Source organism: Schistocerca serialis, chromosome 3, assembly GCF_023864345.2.
Source record: "Schistocerca serialis cubense isolate TAMUIC-IGC-003099 chromosome 3, iqSchSeri2.2, whole genome shotgun sequence".
NCBI classification, from domain to species: Eukaryota; Metazoa; Arthropoda; class Insecta; order Orthoptera; family Acrididae; genus Schistocerca; species Schistocerca serialis.
The window spans coordinates 524608567-524629605 of NC_064640.1; the positions used below are offsets into that span (position 1 = coordinate 524608567).

At 43.4% G+C, this 21039-nt stretch overlaps 1 protein-coding gene across 1 annotated transcript in view; it reads left to right on the forward strand.

The window, feature by feature from the left end:
• LOC126470977 (neuronal PAS domain-containing protein 4) overlaps positions 1 to 21039 on the forward strand; it is a 1201991-nt gene that overhangs the window by 392895 nt on the left and 788057 nt on the right. The window lies entirely within an intron of this gene.

The window sequence follows — 21039 nt, forward strand, 5'->3', positions numbered from 1 at the left end:
CTACTCACTGCATCAAGAAGTTTCACGTACGGTACTAAGTTTCACCAGATCACCGATGACGAGCCCTTATTTCGCTGTCTCGTCCCCTCTCGAAACTTCTCGCTAAGACAGCTCACCGGCTGCAACTGCGGGCGTTGATCATTATTAACTATAACTACGAGATCTGTTATAGGTCCACCGTGCAGCACTCAAACGTAGACGTATTTTCTCACATACCATGCGGTCCAGATACAGAGTTTGAGAGCCTCGAAGCGCTGTGTTTTGCTTCAGACGCCAATCAGTGATACACCCTCGACTAATCCCCAATTACGGCGCGCAAAGCAGCAACAGAAACAGATCGTCATTCGCTACTCAGCAGGGTGTTGTCCGTTGCACAGCGGGGTTGACCAGATAGCGTGCCTAAGGGAGCACACCCGCAATGGCGCACATACTTTTCATTCCGACACTGGATTAACGCAACAGATGGAGTCTTATTGTAAAACAAAACAAAAAATAAAATAAAATAAAAATAAAAATAAACGAATCTGAATGCCAGATAGTATTTCAAGACACGCTCCGCCGCCGCATACTGAAGCTCATCGACACAGCACATTGGGTAATGTGCAGAATGAAGGCAACACAACAGCGCAAAATGTACTGGCCAAATACTGTCGACCCCATAAGCACACTGTCCAAAACTTCTAGGCCTGTGCCTACTGTCAGTAGCCCTGGTGCCGTGTTTCAAACCTTGGCTACGCCCAGACCACCTCTGGTAAACAGTACATATTGATTTCGATGGAACATTCCGAGGAGCAATGTGGCCGCTGGTTGTTAACGCCCTCCATAACTTCCCGTGTGTGGCGCGGATGACTGTCACCAACTCAACAGCTACCGTCTGTGCCCTCTCAATCACGTCTGTAGTAGAGCGGGCACCTTACACCCTGGTTTTCGATTATGGCTCTGAGTTCAACGCATCTGCGTTTCAGTACTTTTGTAAACGCTAAAGTATTGATCGCCTGACCACCCCTCCTTTCCATTCAGCAACATATACGGAAGCCGATCGGATGGCCAGAACCTTGAAAAGTAGATGCACAAAATAATTACGACATCCTGCAGCAGGGAAGCTCTCACCTACCACTCCACTCTTATAAATGTCTGGCCGGAAATTTTACACCGTCGCAGACCCCGCATCGTCTTCAAACTTCTGTGCTCGACTCAGCTGGTCCAACGCCGACGGACATGACAGTATTACCGCGTGGGCTCCAATGTATGGGCTCAAATTTTCTGCTGGAAATCCGTGCGGAAGCAACGCGTCGTCGTCTGCAACAGGGGGCACCGAAGTTTGAGGTTCCGGCTGGCCATGAGCTCACAGTCAGGTATACCGTTGTCGTATCCGGCGGCAACGAGGCGTAGCGCCCTCCGTCCCTGTCGGCAACTGACAACCCCCTCCCTCGTTTTAGGCGCTAAGAGTGGGTCGACAGCGATCAGTGATGGGAACTGACTGAGGTAGAATAATTTCTACTCGCTAAGCCGCTTCTGGTTCCGCCAACGTCAGAAACCCCCTTTCCAGGCCGCTCCAGGTGCTATGTGGTGATTAAAGAGTAGGGGGTGCGGTTAGTATTCGACAATGATTCAGATACCCTGCTCAGCCCAAGTATTGGTATGGCGAAAAGTTCAGAGATATCCGGGCTTCATAGCACAGCCGCAGCTTGCTGCCGTGGAGGATGTCGCCGCATGTCACATGTCGCCGTCCACTGACGCGACAGAGTTCGTAATTACCGTGGCCTCGCTCTTGTCCGGAAGTTTTTGCTTTTCTGTAAAGCCTTCGATACGCGTCCTTGATAGAGGAGTTATTGAGCAAGCAGTAAATGAAACGAAAGAAAAGTCCGGAGTAGGCATTAAAATCCATGGAGAAGAAATAAAAACTTTGAGGTTCGCCGATGACATTGTAATTCTGTCAGAGACAGCAAAGGACTTGGAAGAGCAGTTGAACGGAATGGACAGTGTCTTGAAAGGAGGGTATAAGATGAACATCAACAAAAGCAAAACGAGGATAATGGAATGTAGTCGAATTAAGTCGGGCGATGCTGCAAGAATTAGATTAGGAAATGAGACACTTAAAGTCGTAAAGGAGTTTTGCTATTTGGGGAGCAAAATAACCGATGATGGTCGAAGTAGAGAGGATATAAAATGTAGACTGGCAATGGCAAGGAAAGCGTTTCTGAAGAAGAGAAATTTGTTAACATCGAATATTGATTTAAGTGTCAGGAAGGCGTTTCTGAAAGTATTTGTATGGAGTGTAGCCATGTATGGAAGTGAAACATGGACGATAAATAGTTTAGAGGAGAAGAGAATAGAAGCTTTCGAAATGTGGTGCTACAGAAGAATGCTGAAGATTAGATGGGTATATCACATAACTAATGAGGAGGTATTGAATAGAATTGGGGAAAAGAGGAGTTTGTAGAACAACTTGTCTAGAAGAAGGGATCGGTTGGTAGGACATGTTCTGAGGCATCAAGGGATCACAAATTTAGTACTGGAGGGCAGCGTGGAGGGTAAAAATCGTAGAGGGAGACCAAGAGATGAATACACTAAGCAGATTCAGAAGGATGTAGGCTGCAGTAGATACTGGGAGATGAAGAAGCTTGCACAGGATAGAGTAGCATGGAGAGCTGCATCCAACCAGTCTCTGGACTGAAGACCACAACAACAACAACAACATATTGAAAACGAACATTTTCCTAATAATCGTCTACAAAACTATAATATTTTGGTCAGGAATTGGCTTTCGGCTTCCAAGACTATCATCAGGTGTTACAAGACTGTTGCTCAAGAACCACAAAACCGGTTCATGACCAAATAAATATATTTTTGTAGAACATTAGGATATTGTTTGCTATTTAATATTAAAAACAATAATACTTTACTTTAGTTGACTGTTCGGTTGTTTCTTGGAAAAATTTCATGCGTTATGTATGAAAAAACATACGACACTGGCGTAATATTCTACAATATTTATTATCTTACAAATACTGTTCGGCCGTTACGTCATCGTCATGTACAAACATTTACATATATTTGTCCCTGATGATGATTTAGCAGCCAAAAAACTGGTTTGTAAAATAATAAATATTGTAGAATATTACACTAGCGTCGTGAGGTTTTTCCTTCCAATAATATATTTTTGCAAATATTAATAACTGGGAAGGAAAGGCTAGGGGATCAGCCACTGCGTGGTAGTCGTACCTATCCCGCTATTCGTCTGGAATAGTTTGGGAAAATAGTAGAAGACCTAAATATGTAGTGTTTGTGGTCCTTTTTCAGTATATCTATCTATGTTTTGTAACACCAAATTTTTTACGACATTATCAATGGGCACACAAAGGAGAAACTTATCGCTAATATTTTACACGCCTGTGCTCAAGTAAAGGACTGTGCGAATGAGCTCAGATCGGCAACACAGCAGCTGTCTACGAGAGCTGTAAAATGCATTGCAGTTGACGATGACTTTTTGAGCATCTTTTGTGAGGAAATGTATACAATTAAACAAAATATTAGACGACAATGTGTCATTTACTGTCACCTGCATTTGTCCTGTTCCCCGTTCTTTTCGTTAGTTTCCTCGGAAACAGTTAAGAACAGGACATATTTCCATGTGACGTTTTTTGTTCAGAATCACTAATACTGTCAGCCCTCAAAGCATGTACCTTCCCTTCTGACTCACCCTATATGTGTAATACTTATAAGAAAATGGGAGAAGAACAAGGTACGGTAAACTAGTGAAATTTTATAAAACAGTGATTGTCCATGGTTTCGTGTACGGCAACGAATTGTCGGTAGTAAAAAGAAAGATATCGGCAAAATTCTTAACGTAGAACTTAATGTTTTGAGGTCAGTTATAGGTGACACGATTCGATAGAATGGGATTCGTGGATATAACGACAGGATCTGAACATCTGGAACTTAGAACAATAGATCTGAGGCTACAGCACCAAATGGAGTCACATACAGACAATACCTGCTGAAACTGTACCAAAAGATGTTGCCCTATGTCATACGGAAGAAAGACTAAACATAAGACGGATTCAACAGTTGCAGAATTGATGCTGCACATGTCCTACGGTAGTTTGATGGAAGAAGAGGTAAGAAGAGAGGGTTTTGTCCTTGAGACGGATTGATGATCAGAGATGTATTTATTTATTTATTCATGCAGCGATCATCTCACAATGATATAGGATTTGTAATCATAATACAATGACAAAAAAGTGGCTTAAAATATACTTACATATGGACTATGTGAGAATTATTGTATGATGATATGATTGGTGCTCGACCGTGGGCTTGCTGAAGGAACAATCCAGGCGTCTTGCTGAAATCGTTTAGGAAAACTACAGAAAATTTAAATTAGGACCTCCGGGTAGAGCAAATTCCATCCTCTGGAAAATGGGGTCAGTGCATTAAAAACTGCACTGCCATATTCGGTTTATGCGTTTCTCGCAAAGATGTGGAACAATTCGCGTTGACTGCATCAGAAACGACGCTTTGTCATTTGCTGGCTGTAGTTTGTGTAAGGGCAGCAGGGGGCTGCGGCGTGTAAAGATGTGCTGCTGATGTAACGGCCGATGGCCGCACTCGCCTGGTTTGTGCCGTATCATCCGCATCACAGCAAACACCGGCTTTAATACAGTCCCCGGCCGAATCTGATTGAATCCACAGAGCATAACACCGCCAGATGGCAATTATAATGCGAGCGGCATTTGCCGTATCTGTGGCCGGTGCAGATCCTACTCGCATGTTGATGATGTTAATTACGATAAAGAGTGATAAAGCGAGTTTTAGGAATCGCCGAAGAAGACCAATTGGTTGCATAATATACGAAACCGCCCGAAGGCAATGGTCCGTGAGAGCCGTACTAACTGTGGAGATTAGTGATTAACCTATTAATAGAGAACTCGTAATTGGAATCGGTACATAACTCTGGAAAACTCCACGGCGCAGTACCTACAGTTTTAATACGTAAGCCGATATTTGTGAAGGAAGAGAGGCGAGATCAAAAGGCGCTCCCAATTACATGTTCACGACCACATGCATCTGGCTGCGAGAAGTGAGAACTGCAGCTAGTTAGCGGTCGCTGCGCACTCTACCGTGAGAAAGTAACAATGTAACACAATTGATTGTATCACCGCCTTTCTGTTCATCCATTTTAACATAAAAGTTTATTTGTTTATACATTAAGAAGACCGGCGCGCCGATAAGTGCGAGGGCTCTCTCCGGGTCCGAAGCTGCGGCCGATCGGATCTTCGAGCGCGGCGCCCAAATAAAGCTAAAAGCGGCTAATATTCGTAACGAGAGACGCCCGCACTTGCGTGGGTGAGACCGCGGAAGTCGCTCATCCGTCCGAATTTGTGCTTCGTTTCGTAACATGTGTCCCATTGGGAGCTTCACGGTACACAACGCTGCGCATGGAATGTTGCTCTTATTCGTATGCGAATATGCTAAACAACTGATGTTTGCTGTATACATAACGCATACAGTAAGTCTTTTTGGATGTGTATCGTAAGAAATTCACCTGTACACTGTGAATGAAGAATTCGCGTTGACTGCATCAGAAACGACGCTTTGTCATTTGCTGCCTGTAGTTTGTGTAAGGGCAGCAGAGGGCTGTGGCGTGTAAAGATGTGCTGCTGATGTAACGGCCGATGGCCGCACTCGCCTGGTTTGTGCCGTATCATCCGCATCACAGCAAACACTGCTTTAATACAGTCCCGGCCGAATCTATCATTTGGACAGGGTGACAATTATTGGACTATATGAAATAAAATCGTCCCAACTTATGAACGGTTTGCGCTAGGACTGAAACTTCAGGGTTGGCTGCGGAGCATGATGGGAATTAATATGCACATGATTTGGTTTAGCCCACGTTCATTTGCGTGGGTTCGTCAATAGGTAAAATTGGCCTATTTGGGGGACCGTGAATCCGCTTTTCGCGACTGAGAAATCTCTTCACTCTCAACGGGTTACTGTGTGGTGTGTAATGTCTAGTCACGAAATAATCGGTGCGATATTCCTTGGTGGCACAGTGACTACCGAACGGTACGTGAAGGTTTTGGAAGATGCTTTTATCCCCATTATCCGAAGTGACTCTGATTTCGAGAAGATGTCGCTTCCCGCGCCCGAGTTCCCGGGTTCGATTCCCGGCGGGGTCAGGGATTTTCTCTACCTCGTGATGACTGGGTGTTGTGTGCTGTCCTTAGGTTAGTCAGGTTTAAGTAGTTCTAAATTCTAGGGGACTGATGACCATAGATGTTAAGTCCCATAGTGCTCAGAGCCATTTCGAGAAGATGTAGTTTATGTATGATAAAGCTCGACCCCATCGAAGCAGGAGAGTGTTTGATATACTGGATGAGCACATTGGTAACCGCATTCTGGCTCTGAGCTACCCAGAGGCCACTAGCAAGGGCCTCGATTGGCGGCCATATTCTCCGGATCTGAACATATGCGACTCCTTTCTGTGTGACTATGTTAAAGACAAGGTGTGCAAAAACAGCTCAAAACCATTGCTGAGCTGAAAACAGCCGACAGCAGCGATTTTCCGACACTTCGGCGGGTAATGCAGAATTTCGCAATTCGTCTGCGCCACATCATCGCCAATGATGGCAGGCATATCGAACAGCTCATAACCTAAATCCGAATATCTGTAGTGACGTTTACATGTAGATTAAAGTGTGTGCATTCCGTAGTTTGTAACTAATTTGCGTTTTTTTCATATAGTTCAATAATTGTCACCCTGGATGTACAGATCTGAACGCAGCTTCGACGGGATCCATTATTGTAAGTTACTGAATAAAGAAATGCACTGTTAACGGGTAATTGGATTTTAGACTGAATGCGGACAGCTGATAATATTTATGTGCACATGTTGAATGTTATACACGTTTTTGTAAGTTATCTGTACATACTGATCACGTAACAACGACCATTGGCGCCGAAACCATCTAATCGCGGTAGGCGTAAACAGGCACAAAAAACTGTACATGTGAAAGAAAAACAAATATAATGTGCCAAATCTGTGTTTTTGCAACATGTCTTATGTGTGCTTGGAGTCTATGCAAGCCGGCCGGGGTGGCCGAGCGGTTCTAGGCGCTACAGTCTGAAACCGCGCGACCGCTACGGTCGCAGGTTGAAATCCTGCCTCGGGCATGGATGTGTGTGGTGTCCTTAGGTTAGTTAGGTTTAAGTAGTTCTAAGTTCTAGGGGACTGATGACCTAAAAAGTTAAGTCCCATAGTGCTCAGAGCCATTTTTGAAGTCTATGCAAGTGACAGTAGACGTAGACCAGTGGGTGCTGCAATGTCTAAATAATGACGAACTAATAGGTGCAGATGGCCTTTCAGAGCTCTAAGCGCATCGTACTTTTTAAATCAAAATCGCTGATTGTAAGTTAATGCACACGCAAGTTGTATACACTGAGTGTGTACACTACCTACTCGTGTGTTTCATGACGTTGCCAGATTATGGTTATTTTACATACCACACTGTGCAATCGTTATATCGTGTATGATAATGTGTCTTCTACGAGAGACATTGTTTTTTGACCCACAGATGTGTAATTTTTCTTCCAGAGATGATGGCTGAAATAACCGAAACCGGTCAAGAAAAAATTTAAACACATACAGCTGATGGCGAAAAATGCGTTTCTTTAAATATTTTACAGCTGTAGCTATTTACTTATACTAATTATCTATCACATCAGAGATAACACCAACTGAGGTAAAGAAGAATACCAAAAAGGCTAAAGAATCTAGGACTATACGTTTAATATCTTGTGCAGTCACAGCATTACTGAGACTTCTGAACAGAAGGTTATATGGGAAACGAGATTGGCACACTGCAGAGTGACAGTTTGGGTTTATAGAGAACAGAGGAACAAGAGATGCAACTGGGCTACTAAGAAATATAGAGAAAAGATATACTGAGACAGGTAGAGGACTTAATGCTGTGTTTATTGACTCAGAAAGGCTTCCGACAGAGCAAAACTGAGAAACGAGAAGAATGTTTGAAGAAGAAAGAAGGTTATTGTCAGACGAAGAAATTTACCTTTACAACAGAGGATTGGGGTTCGAAATGATATGTCTGAGGAAAGTATCATCGGAAGGAGAGTGAGGCAAAGCTGCTGTTGTTCCCTGTTGTTCTTTAACATATTCCAAGGGGAAAGTCTTGATAAATACTCAGCTCAAAAGAGTGGAGGTTGCCTTGGAGCAAATGGAATAGCATATGTACGGTTTGTGGTTGATGTAGTGATGCTAACAAGAAGGGAAAGTGGTGGAAACAAAATGTTAAAAGATCTTAATGAGACCTGTGAAGAATAAGGCATGAAGATCAATAAGAGAAAACTGGAAGTTCATGGTGATTGGAAAAGTAGATAAATTAGCTAATATTAAGGTAGGAGAAACTAAAATTATCCAAGTGACGGCTTTTAAGTACCCAGGAATTACAATAAAAGAAGATGTAAGGTCACCAGCAGGTCAAAGGTCGAAAATGGTAGCTGAGGAAGCGTTCAACAGGAAGAGGAACGTATTATGTGGAGACATGGACAAGGAGCTCTGGAAAATATTAGCCAATTGATTTGTTTGAAGTGTGATAGTCCGTGAAGATGAAACAAGGACATTAAAGCGAAAGGAAAAGAGGAGGTTGCAAGCACCTGAGATATCCACGTTGAAGAAGACGGGAAGGATTAGTTGGGTACAGAGAATGACTAATGGAGAGGTGCTTAAAGAAAAGGTGAAGGAAGACGGCTATTGGACGTCAAAAGGAAAAGAAAGAAGAACGGGCTTCGTCGCATGATGAAGCAGGACTATTTGATGGAGTAGTGATTAGAAGAATTAGTCTACGGGGAAGAATGTAAAGGAGGACATTACAGAATGTACAGGCTACGTTAAAATGAAGAGAGCAGCATAAGTCAGAAGCTCATGGAGAGCAACCGTGTGAAGACTTGCCACCGGGCAAAACACATGATAATAATTAGACACCTCTTACAATTTGGGTACGCATATTGCTTTGGGACTCTGAGTTAATGCTACATAAAGTTTCAGTTGTTGGATACAGGATAGACTGCTAGACATGTGATTATTTGGACATGGATTAGGAATGTAGCAAATACGCTTAATAACAGAAAACGTAGTTACGTGGAACTGGACGTATGTCCTCGGCACAATAAAATTACAGGGCACGGAGACACACACACAAAAAAAAAAAAAAACCGCGCCTCAGCCCGGCCGTGAATGCCTCCCTACTGTTCACATTTCATCCCTTCTCGTGACGCCTCTGCGATGACACTCAGAACCGCAACACCCAGCGTTGAAATCACACGGTTTTCGTATGGGTGGCCGAGGAAAATATTTCAGATACACCGCCGCTCAGAGTCTACGTGAAAAGGCCTCAGTCGGAGGCATAAAGGGCGTCAATGAAACCACCATTTCCCCTGGACTTTGCCAAACATTTTGCACTTGAAGATGACAGTTCGCAGCCGCCGAAGTGGCCGAGCGCTTCTAGGCACTACAATCTGGAGCCGCGCGACCGCTACGGTCGCAGGTTCGAATCCTGCCTCGGGCATGGATGTGTGTGATGTCCTTAGGTTAGTTGGGTTTAAGTAGTTCTAAGTTCTAGGGGACTGATGACCTCAGAATTTAAGTCCCATAGTGCTCAGAGACCCCCCCATGAACCACGGACCTTGCCGTTGGTGGGGAGGCTTGCGTGCCTCAGTGATACAGATAGCCGTACCGTAGGTGCAACCACAACGGAGGGGTATCTGTTGAGAGGCCAGACAGACGTGTGGTTCCTGAAGAGGGGCAGCAGCCTTTTCAGTAGTTGCAAGGGCAACAGTCTGGATGATTGACTGATCTGGCCTTGTAACAATAACCAAAACGGCCTTGCTGTGCTGGTACTGCGAACGGCTGAAAGCAAGGGGAAACTACAGCCGTAATTTTTCCCGAGGATATGCAGCTTTACTGTATGATTACATGATGATGGCGTCCTCTTGGGTAAAATATTCCGGAGGTAAAATAGTCCCCCATTCGGATCTCCGGGCGGGGACTACTCAAGAGGATGTCGTTATCAGGAGAAAGAAAACTGGCGTTCTACGGATCGGAGCGTGGAATGTCAGATCCCTTAATCGGGCAGGTAGGTTAGAAAATTTAAAAAGGGAAATGGATAGGTTGAAGTTAGATATAGTGGGAATTAGTGAAGTTCGGTGGCAGGAGGAACAAGACTTCTGGTCAGGTGACTACAGGGTTATAAACACAAAATCAAATAGGGGTAATGCAGGAGTAGGTTTAATAATGAATAGGAAAATAGGAATGCGGGTAAGCTACTACAAACAGCATAGTGAACGCATTATTTTGGCCAAGATAGATACGAAGCCCACGCCTACTACAGTAGTACAAGTTTATATGCCAACTAGCTCTGCAGATGACGAAGAAATTGAAGAAATGTATGATGAAATAAAAGAAATTATTCAGATTGTGAAGGGAGATGAAAATTTAATAGTCATGGGTGACTGGAATTCGAGTGTAGGAAAAGGGAGAGAAGGAAACATAGTAGGTGAATATGGACTGGGGGACAGAAATGAAAGAGGAAGCCGCCTTGTAGAATTTTGCACAGAGCACAACATAATCATAACTAACACTTGGTTTAAGAATCATGAAAGAAGGTTGTATACATGGAAGAACCCTGGAGATACTAAAAGGTATCAGATAGATTATATAATGGTAAGACAGAGATTTAGGAACCAGGTTTTAAATTGTAAGACATTTCCAGGGGCAGATGTGGACTCTGACCACAATCTATTGGTTATGACCTGTAGATTAAAACTGAAGAAACTGCAAAAAGGTGGGAATTTAAGGAGATGGGACCTGGATAAACTAAAAGAACCAGAGGTTGTACAGAGATTCAGGGAGAGCATAAGGGAGCAATTGACAGGAATGGGGGAAATAAATACAGTAGAAGAAGAATGGGTAGCTTTGAGGGATGAAGTAGTGAAGGCAGCAGAGGATCAAGTAGGTAAAAAGACGAGGGCTAGTAGAAATCCTTGGGTAACAGAAGAAATACTGAATTTAATTGATGAAAGGAGAAAATATAAAAATGCAGTAAGTGAAACAGGCAAAAAGGAATACAAACGTCTCAAAAATGAAATCGACAGGAAGTGCAAAATGGCTAAGCAGGGATGGCTAGAGGACAAATGTAAGGATGTAGAGGCATATCTCACTAGGGGTAAGATAGATACCGCCTACAGGAAAATTAAAGAGACCTTTGGAGATAAGAGAACGACTTGTATGAATATCAAGAGCTCAGATGGAAACCCAGTTCTAAGCAAAGAAGGGAAAGCAGAAAGGTGGAAGGAGTATATAGAGGGTCTATACAAGGGCGATGTACTTGAGGACAATATTATGGAAATGGAAGAGGATGTAGATGAAGATGAAATGGGAGATATGATGCTGCGTGAAGAGTTTGACAGAGCACTGAAAGACCTGAGTCGAAACAAGGCCCCCGGAGTAGACAACATTCCATTGGAACTACTGACGGCCGTGGGAGAGCCAGTCCTGACAAAACTCTACCATCTGGTGAGCAAGATGTATGAAACAGGCGAAATACCCTCAGACTTTAAGAAGAATATAATAATTCCAATCCCAAAGAAAGCAGGTGTTGACAGATGTGAAAATTATCGAACTATCAGCTTAATAAGTCACAGCTGCAAAATACTAACACGAATTCTGTACAGACGAATGGAAAAAGTAGTAGAAGCCAACCTCGGGGAAGATCAGTTTGGATTCCGTAGAAACACTGGAACACGTGAGGCAATACTCACCTTACGACTTATCTTAGAAGAAAGATTAAGGAAAGGCAAACCTACGTTTCTAGCATTTGTAGACTTAGAGAAAGCTTTTGACAATGTTGACTGGAATTCTCTCTTTCAAATTCTAAAGGTGGCAGGGGTAAAATACAGGGAGCGAAAGGCTATTTACAATTTGTACAGAAACCAGATGGCAGTTACAAGAGTCGAGGGACATGAAAGGGAAGCAGTGGTTGGGAAGGGAGTAAGACAGGGTTGTAGCCTCTCCCCGATGTTGTTCAATCTGTATATTGAGCAAGCAGTAAAGGAAACAAAAGAAAAATTAGGAGTAGGTATTAAAATTCATGGAGAAGAAATAAAAACTTTGAGGTTCGCCGATGACATTGTAATTCTGTCAGAGACAGCAAAGGACTTGGAAGAGCAGTTGAATGGAATGGACAGTGTCTTGAAAGGAGGATATAAGATGAACATCAACAAAAGCAAAACAAGGATAATGGAATGTAGTCTAATTAAGTCGGGTGATGCTGAGGGAATTAGATTAGGAAATGAGGCACTTAAAGTAGTAAAGGAGTTTTGCTATTTGGGGAGCAAAATAACTGATGATGGTCGAAGTAGAGAGGATATAAAATGTAGGCTGGCAATGGCAAGGAAAGCGTTTCTGAAGAAGAGAAATTTGTTAACATCCAGTATTGATTTAAGTGTCAGGAAGTCGTTTCTGAAAGTATTCGTATGGAGTGTAGCCATGTATGGAAGTGAAACATGGACGATAAATAGTTTGGACAAGAAGAGAATAGAAGCTTTCGAAATGTGGTGCTATAGAAGAATGCTGAAGATTAGATGGGTAGATCACATAACTAATGAGGAAGTATTGAATAGGATTGGGGAGAAGAGAAGTTGGTGGCACAACTTGACCAGAAGAAGGGATCGGTTGGTAGGACATGTTCTGAGGCATCAAGGGATCACCAATTTAGTATTGGAGGGTAGCGTGGAGGGTAAAAATCGTAGAGGGAGACCAAGAGATGAATACACTAAGCAGATTCAGAAGGATGTAGGTTGCAGTAGGTACTGGGAGATGAAAAAGCTTGCACAGGATAGAGTAGCATGGAGAGCTGCATCAAACCAGTCTCAGGACTGAAGACCACAACAACAACAGTGCTCAGAGCCATTTGAACCATTTGACAGTTCGCAGCGCAGTGACCAATAGGGTGACGTTCTTGACAACGTTCGACATCTCTGCCAAGCTCTGGGCGTTTCAACCCTTCTCTAAGGACATCATGAGGCAAGAATCACTACAGACCATTCAAAACCATTCCCCGCTGTTTGAACGTTTTTATGTTCTTTCATCCTTCTTTTTTCGCGTCATCGTGTGCCGTGACCCCGTGGCGTGGGGGTGGGGGATGGAACATTAATACGTGAGTGAATAAAACGGCAAAGGGTCCCCCAGTTTATCAACACAGTGCTACCCACGCACCTATGTTGAGCACGTTAGAAATGTACCTGCCAGAAAGCTTCGGCACACATCCAGCCTCATGATTGCTCTAGCGCCTGAATGTTTGGCAACACCTTCGACATCCTTTGGGCATCGTTTGCCTGCCTTTAGGCACTAGAGCACCCCAGAGGCTGAATTTGTGTCGAAGTTTCTGACAGGTACATTTGTAAAGTTCTCAATGAAGACGTGTGGGTGACACCAAGGGTTTTGCCGAAATGGAGGGGGAGGGAGGGGTTGGGGGAGAAGAGCAGGTATAAGGACCCTTTGCCGTTTTATTCACTGACATGTTAAGCTTCTAACCATTCTACCCCCCCTCCCCCCCTCCTCAACCAGTCCCATGATCACACCACACGAGGACGCAAAAAAGGAAGGATGGAAAAGCATAGAAACGCTTTTATGTTGCGGATCACGTTCAAATTTCGTCGAGTGGTTTTCATCGATCCCTAGTGACTTCACCCTGTATACCGGAGCAAAAATTGCGTTCGCACTATACTCCAAAGGCGCCAGATTACGTTTAACGTGGTTGCAGCCCCAGGAAGTCTTTAGAGTAGTGTTGAAACGCCCAGGGGTTGGCAGCAGTGTCAAACGTTGTCAAGAGCATCTCCCTGCTGCTCATCGTACTGTTAACTGTCGTTTCCGACCGCAAAATATGTGGTAATCAAAGTCCCAAAGGAAGGGATGGTTTCATCGAGGCCCCTTATGCCACCACCGCCTTTATGCTCCGATTCTGAGTGGCGGTGTCTCTGAAACGTTTTCCTCGGCTTTCCATAAGAAAACCACGTGATTTCAACGCTGAGTGTCACGGTTCTGACCTCCATCGCAGAGGCGTCACAAGAAGGAGTGAGATTTGGTTAAGAGGGGATGTGACGACCATCTCATCGTGTGACACGTCCACTGCTTTTTACACATTTTGACACCTTGGTTTCAACCGTCGCAGACACCGAGGGTGATGTCGCGGGGCGCCATGCTTTTGCAGAATTACAGAGGAAGTTTGTAGGCACCTTAGAGCCAAATTTCAAACTTATTCGTCGTAATGGGAGACAAACAGGGTTTCGAAAAAGTGATCATGAAATGTTGTTGCGCTGTGTACTATGGCGAAAACTGGAACCCATGTAGAGGCTATTAATAATTTTAATGATGGTAATAGGCCATGTCCTTTCTGCTTGCTCTGGAGATGGGCGTTGCGAGTTATTTTGGTCTACCTATAGGTTAGTACAGTGGGTAGTTATTATTATTATTATTATTATTATTATTATTTTGTACCAGCAGGAACTATGTGGAAAATGTGTTGGTGTCACTATGTTATTTATATAAACCGCGAGTAGATTCTAGTTTTCAAGGGTGTGGCCTCTTAGCATTCACAAATAACTTCAGGGACGTCACGTATGCTGATTATTTAAAATAAATCAGTTACTGTAATGTCACTTTCTCAGAAGGAAATACATGGTTTTGTTCTAATCATCTACCCAGCCTGTTTTAGGAGTGTCATATTAACTTAGAGAGACCATTCGCTACCATTGCTTATTTAGATGTTGTCCATTCATCTATAAAGGCCAGTAATCTCACATCGCGACGGATCTTGTATTGACACCTCTGACGAGACTACTACAAGGTTCCTTACTGCTCATTGCTTAAGTATTGCTTAATTTTTCAAATCGATTCAGCGAGACGAAGAAACGACTGCATAGAGAGACTAATCATTCCCTTGCTTGCAATACCCGCTCATTCGCAAGTAGTTAGTGTGCCACACAAACACGATCATAAAAAGTGTGCTATTGCAGTACAGCGTTTCCACATATGTATGGGCAACTTTCCCTCGAAATGCGCTGCTCGTTAGTGCTTTAGAACAGCAGAAGCGCAGCGGCTGCATCTTCACAGGAGATCTGAGAGCGAGCAAGGACGTTCTTCTGTCTGATTCAGCTCCAAGTTTGTGTAAGTTGGGCAGCAGAAGGCAGAGCCGTAAATTCTGTCCATCCTAGGCTCGGAGGTTGGGTAAGAAGTGCCGCACCACCACCAAGGCGCTTTAACGCAACACTAACTGCACCCATCTGTTTTCCCGACAGTTAAATCCACGATTCCGCAGTAGAAAGCTATCGCTCCCGCGTGCCTATTGCACAGCATAGTATGTACGGCAGAGATGGTGTAACTGGGGCTGTTTCGAATATTTCAGGTAAGAGTTAGACCTGTGAGTACGGGAAATATAGCAGCACGTGGTTGCCGATTTATTATCATAACTGTCCATTTCAGCATCCTGCAGTACTTTCCAACCTCCCATCGAAAAGTATGAAACAAAGAATTTGGCGCTGTATCATTTCGACTCCGATGAAACTTGTGAAGCACATCTTGCGCTTTTCGCTGTACAATTATCACCAGTATGTGTTACACGTATACTAAACGGAAAATTTAAGCCAGAAAATATCAGTAAGATTCTAAATGATGCTCATTTCTTATATTTGGATGTGCTGGATTCTGAAACAACAATAATTCATCTGTTAATAAAATGTCTTATTTGTCAAACTGGTAAGTCGAAATGTTTCTGCATATTTAATTGAAAATATCTGGTAAGCTTATTATTTAACTCTTTGAAGTAGTTAAATTTCTAAATTATAAAACATTTGGGAAAATGATCTATTCAATCTATAAAAAAGTCGAAAAAATTCGAAGAAATAATTTTTTGGTCCAAAATGTTAACGAGCGTGTTCAACGAAATAATGAAATCGAATGGCTGCTGAACGTTTCATAAATGTGATGTCAACACATATAGCAACAATATAACAGAGCAGTTCAGCGGCAAACACGTCTACAAGATCATTGTCAAGTTAATTTCAGTCTGAACCTGTTAATCTGACTTCTTTTCCCGGTGCAGAACACCGTAAATTGAAATTATTTTGCTCAGAGTCGATTGTAAACTTCAGAGAACAGGTTTTATTGTGAACAGTCTGTTATTAATCTTTGCTTAAGGAGCATCAGAATGAACTCGGACATAATCGTGAACTTATGAAATAAATCTTCGGGTGACGAAAGAAACAAGTGTCCAATCGTCTGTCAAGAAGCAGCAAAGTTCTTTGGTCAATATTTTCTGCAAGGACATTTCGAAAGAATATTGCAAGATTTTTTTTCATTTGAGCATGCGTTGTCCACAGTTCAAATACTAGCTAGACCACGATGATCACTATCATCAATACTTTACTAGGTCGTGGTGATGAAGACTTTCCCCGAATCGTCGCACGTGCAATTCACCCTTGATGTGATGGCACGTGGAAAGCCCATTGCCTGCAGAGATCAAGTAACCATCCTGCGCTCGACTGTCATACTGGCAGCCACTGCAACGTCCGGCGACAGTCAGGTCACATATGCTCAACTATTCCAATATTTTACTTGCTGCAAACTTCAGGTCCAATCTAAAATATTCGAATGGCAATGAAATGTCGCACTGGTTGTCGTTACTTGGATTAGGATATGTCGTTACTTCGATTAGGATATAATTTTATTGTGTACTTTCCACCACTACACAGTTTTGGCAGAAGATTAGAGTATAACATCCCGTCGACAGTGGGGTCATTAAAGACAGAGCACAGGATCGGACTACGAAAGGCAGGGGAAGAAAATCGGCCGTTCCCTTTTCAGAGGAAGGCATCCCGGCATTTGCCTGGAGCGATTAAGGAAAAACACAGAAAACCTAGATTAGCATGGCGGAACGCCTATCTGAACCGTCGTCCTCCCGAATGTGAGTCCAGTGAGCAAAATATTGCGTCCCCTCGCTCGGTAGCTGGTTTATAGGCAAAACTTATGGTCGTACAGGTTTAAAATGCAATTGGGTGACGTTCCTCTCATTATTTTAGTAGTGTTATCTCATCGTACAATTTATGCCTTCTTCTGTAAAATCCTTTAGTCCACAGACAAAACAAAGTGTTTGAATTACTATAGTCTTCCGCAGTGATTATCATTACTTCGACTAGAATACAGAAGGTAAACGATAACTGTTTGCAATATACCGTAATGGTGCAGGGAAGTCGAGACGAACAGTGTTATGCAGGATACTCGTGGTCTATCAGTTCGTAAACATTTTCAAATTGACCTAAGAGAAATGCCACCTAAGCCACAGCGCATGCGCGCCCGCGTAATTTTGAATATGCTCTCGCTCTTTTACCCCACCGACTTAGTCGATCTTAATCGTTTAAAACTCACTTCTTTTTGTCGCTAAAATTATCCTTGAATGTGTAACATACCTCGTTCATCTACTTACAAATTGTAAAATTAACATTTGTGTAAACTTTATCTCAAAATTTTGTGAATTTTAACAGATCCAAATTAACAGTTAAATTGTTTTGTTTCTTTGGATTTGTCACTACGAGACTACTATTTTTGCAAGAGCTAAGTTTAGATCGAATTGTAAACGTAATTAGTTTGTGCATAACGTTTACCAAAGCCTTTTCTTCTTTCTTTTCCCTCACAGAAAAATTTAAATTACTGTTGTTGACGAAATAAAAAATATTAAAAAATCTAACAAATAATGTCGGTGGCGTAAGGGGACGGAAGGATATTCAAAACCTCGCGCGGTGCGCAAGCGCTGTGGCTTAGGTGGCTCTTGTAGGACAATGTGAGATTATTTCGCGAAATGAAATACTATAAGTATGCTATATTAAATCCTTTCTCTCGACTCCCCCTACACCACCGTGACACGTTGTAAACAGTTATAGTTTACACCCCGTATACCATACACTTGAAAACTTGTACAGAGCCGAAATTGTGACAAAGTAAAAGGATATCCTAATCTAAGAAACGACAAACAGTGCAGCAGATTAATACCGTTCAGAACCATTCCGTTTGCCGTAACGACAGGAGCACTATCTGATAAAAAAAATAAAAAGACAAAATAAAAAAAGAAATTTATCAGTTGAAGATGCATCTTCATTGATGCGAAACCGGTCGTGACTTTTTAATATAAGTATTTTAACAGACAGTGCGGCATATTTTATTCATTACCTAATTTATTTGCTCTTGAGAGTATTTCAGCCGTCTAGGTTGATCGGCTAGATCACATTCCATTCGCCGATATGCCTATCGCGGCAGTTTCAGGGCAAGTCCTGCCACGAAACGGAAATTTGTAGTTCCTGAAGGGCACTCTTTTGTCCTGTGAGAAACCTGCCAAGCACTCAACGTTCTAAATGGAAACATCGTCCGCAAGATTAGGGGTGGGGCTTTAGAAATGTTGGTGCCGAACAGAACAGGGATGTTCGCGTGGACGAGCGGCAGAGCCAGCACCAGCGGAATTTCTCGTGGCGCGCAGAGCGGTAATTGTGAGCTTGTTACGGGACAATCGCGCCCGCTTATGAAATATTGCGGGATCCTGCACCGGCGCACTGTCGAGTAATTTGAAGAACCATGACGTACTATAACTCGCCGCAGATCGGTTTATAAGGCGAGGTGCCTTCCTCGGAACAAGACAGAAATAAAATTATAAAAAGTGTACGCCGAAAGAGTATAAAAAAAGGAGGAACGAGAATGAACCGTAAGGCAGGGGAAAAAACTCTTATTACGTTCTGGAGGCATAAATTTCATGCTCATATGGAAAAACCAAAGAAGTCGCATCATTACGGATTCATATATGGGAGATAGTTTTGAGGCGGCCGGCAGGGGGGCGTGTGTTATGAATGTGAAGCAGTGGGGTGGCAGGCCGTGGGAGCCGGCCACAGCGGCCCCGCCTCACCTATTAAGACACTCTGATGCAATCTGCTCACCTGCTCCATCTCCACGGATCACTCCGACTGTCACCTTCACGCTGTCCGTTCTACGGCTCTCGCGTTCACACTCGAGCTAAGTTCCTGGCACCAGCAAAACAAGACACGTCACACGCACTGTAGCCTGCGGGATGCTTGCGCGTGTGTGAAAAATGCAGGCAGCATTATGTTGTAGAGACTGAAAATGGCGCCTTTCGTAAATCTCCTGAAAACTGCGTCATATTTCTGCAAAAAGCCTTCCAGGGCACAGAACGAACGATGGTAATTCAGCGTCAGTTCTGTATGGTGTACGCGTCAGTCCTCATAAGCAAGCAAATGCTGCTCGTATAGTGCAGGGAATTTTTCACTCGCCGAGAAAGGGTATACTGAACCTACCGATACCCGTCACCAACTTTGACACTTGACGAAATGTTTTTGTTGCGAGTGACGTTATACAAGCGCAAACCGAGAAAGAGCAGAATACCAATTATATTAATTTTGCTTGTATTTTATCTTTTGAAATGTGGTAGCTGATCTCTACCGCAGCTCGATGTCAGGGGTAGGCTGAAAAGTAACTGCTTGCTTGGGAATTAGCGATGCAAACGAATAGCTACGACAACAACCTATTCTATTTTGTGAAATTAAGGCTGTGGTGACAAGCTGGTGTGCAGCGTAGCGCGAAGTTAAGGTGACACTGGAAGGTGACATTTTTAGTTGTGCGCTGGAGAAGCCAAAGAATGTGAATACGCAAAATTGTGGTAAAGAAACTGCGACGGACAATCCAGAACAAGAATGGCGTGATGCTCATAGCAGGTGCTGTGCTGAGCAATGACAGGGCTAATCCATGTATGGATCAGAGCGCAGCGTATTTATGTGTAAAGTTTGTTATTCTCCCCTTTCCACTTTCAAGTACATAAAACTGGTTATTTTTGTGGGGGTCATTACCTTTGGTGAATTGAACAGGACATACTGAAAAGGAAACCACCTCGCCTGCTAAAATTGCTTATTATAAACGTATTAAGCTAGATTCCGCGCGCAAGAACATATTCAAGTGTCTTCGTCTCAAAGAATATCTACACTTACTTGTACAGTCATTCTGGCGAAGACCCTTTACAATGACTTTGCAGGCTTAAACTAACTGGTTGTATGTATACAGTAATAATTAAGAGTTTTGGAATCCTAGATGGTTTCCCTTATCTTACCAACTTCAATATTGTATGCATTCGCTTCACTGGGAAATGTTTGACCGTCCTTTCCATAAATAGACCAGGCGTTGATATCACCGATTGTCATATTCGACCCATACGGTAAACCGTTGATCGGGCAGTGAGGCAGACGTCATTTCGTTCTTACACGCGATTTTGTATTTTTGTACAGATGACGCTTTATTTCTTCTAAACACGCTTCCGGCATACTGAAATCATCAGATCTGCCGTATGACAAAAAAGAATAAGCGTGGGCCAGCACATCTACTGTAACTTGCCGCCAGCCGCTGTGGCCGAGCGGTTCTAGGTGCTTCAGTCCTGAACCGCGCTGCTGCTACGGTCGCAGGTTCGAATCCTGCCTCGGGCATGGATGTGTGTGATGTCCTTAGGTTAGTGAGGTTTAAGTAGTTCTAAGTCTAGGGGACTGATGACCTCAGATGTTAAGTCCCATAGTGTTTAGAGCCATCTTTTTTTTTCTTTTTTTGGAACACGCCACTGTCTTCCTCGAACCACTCCATCACAATCCTGGCCTTGTGACATGGTGCATCATCTGGTTGAAAAATGCCACTGCCTTCGGGAAACATGATTGTCACGAAGGGGTGTACGTGGTCTACAACCAGTGTACGAGAATCCTTGGCCATTATGGTGCCACCCTTGGATGCCCACGTGAATGTTCCACAGAGCGTAATGAAGCCGCTGCCAGCTTGTCTCCATCCCGCAGTACAGGTGTCGAGGAGCTATTCCCCTGAAAGGTGACGGATTGGTGCCCTCCCATCGGCATGATGAAGAACCTATCGAG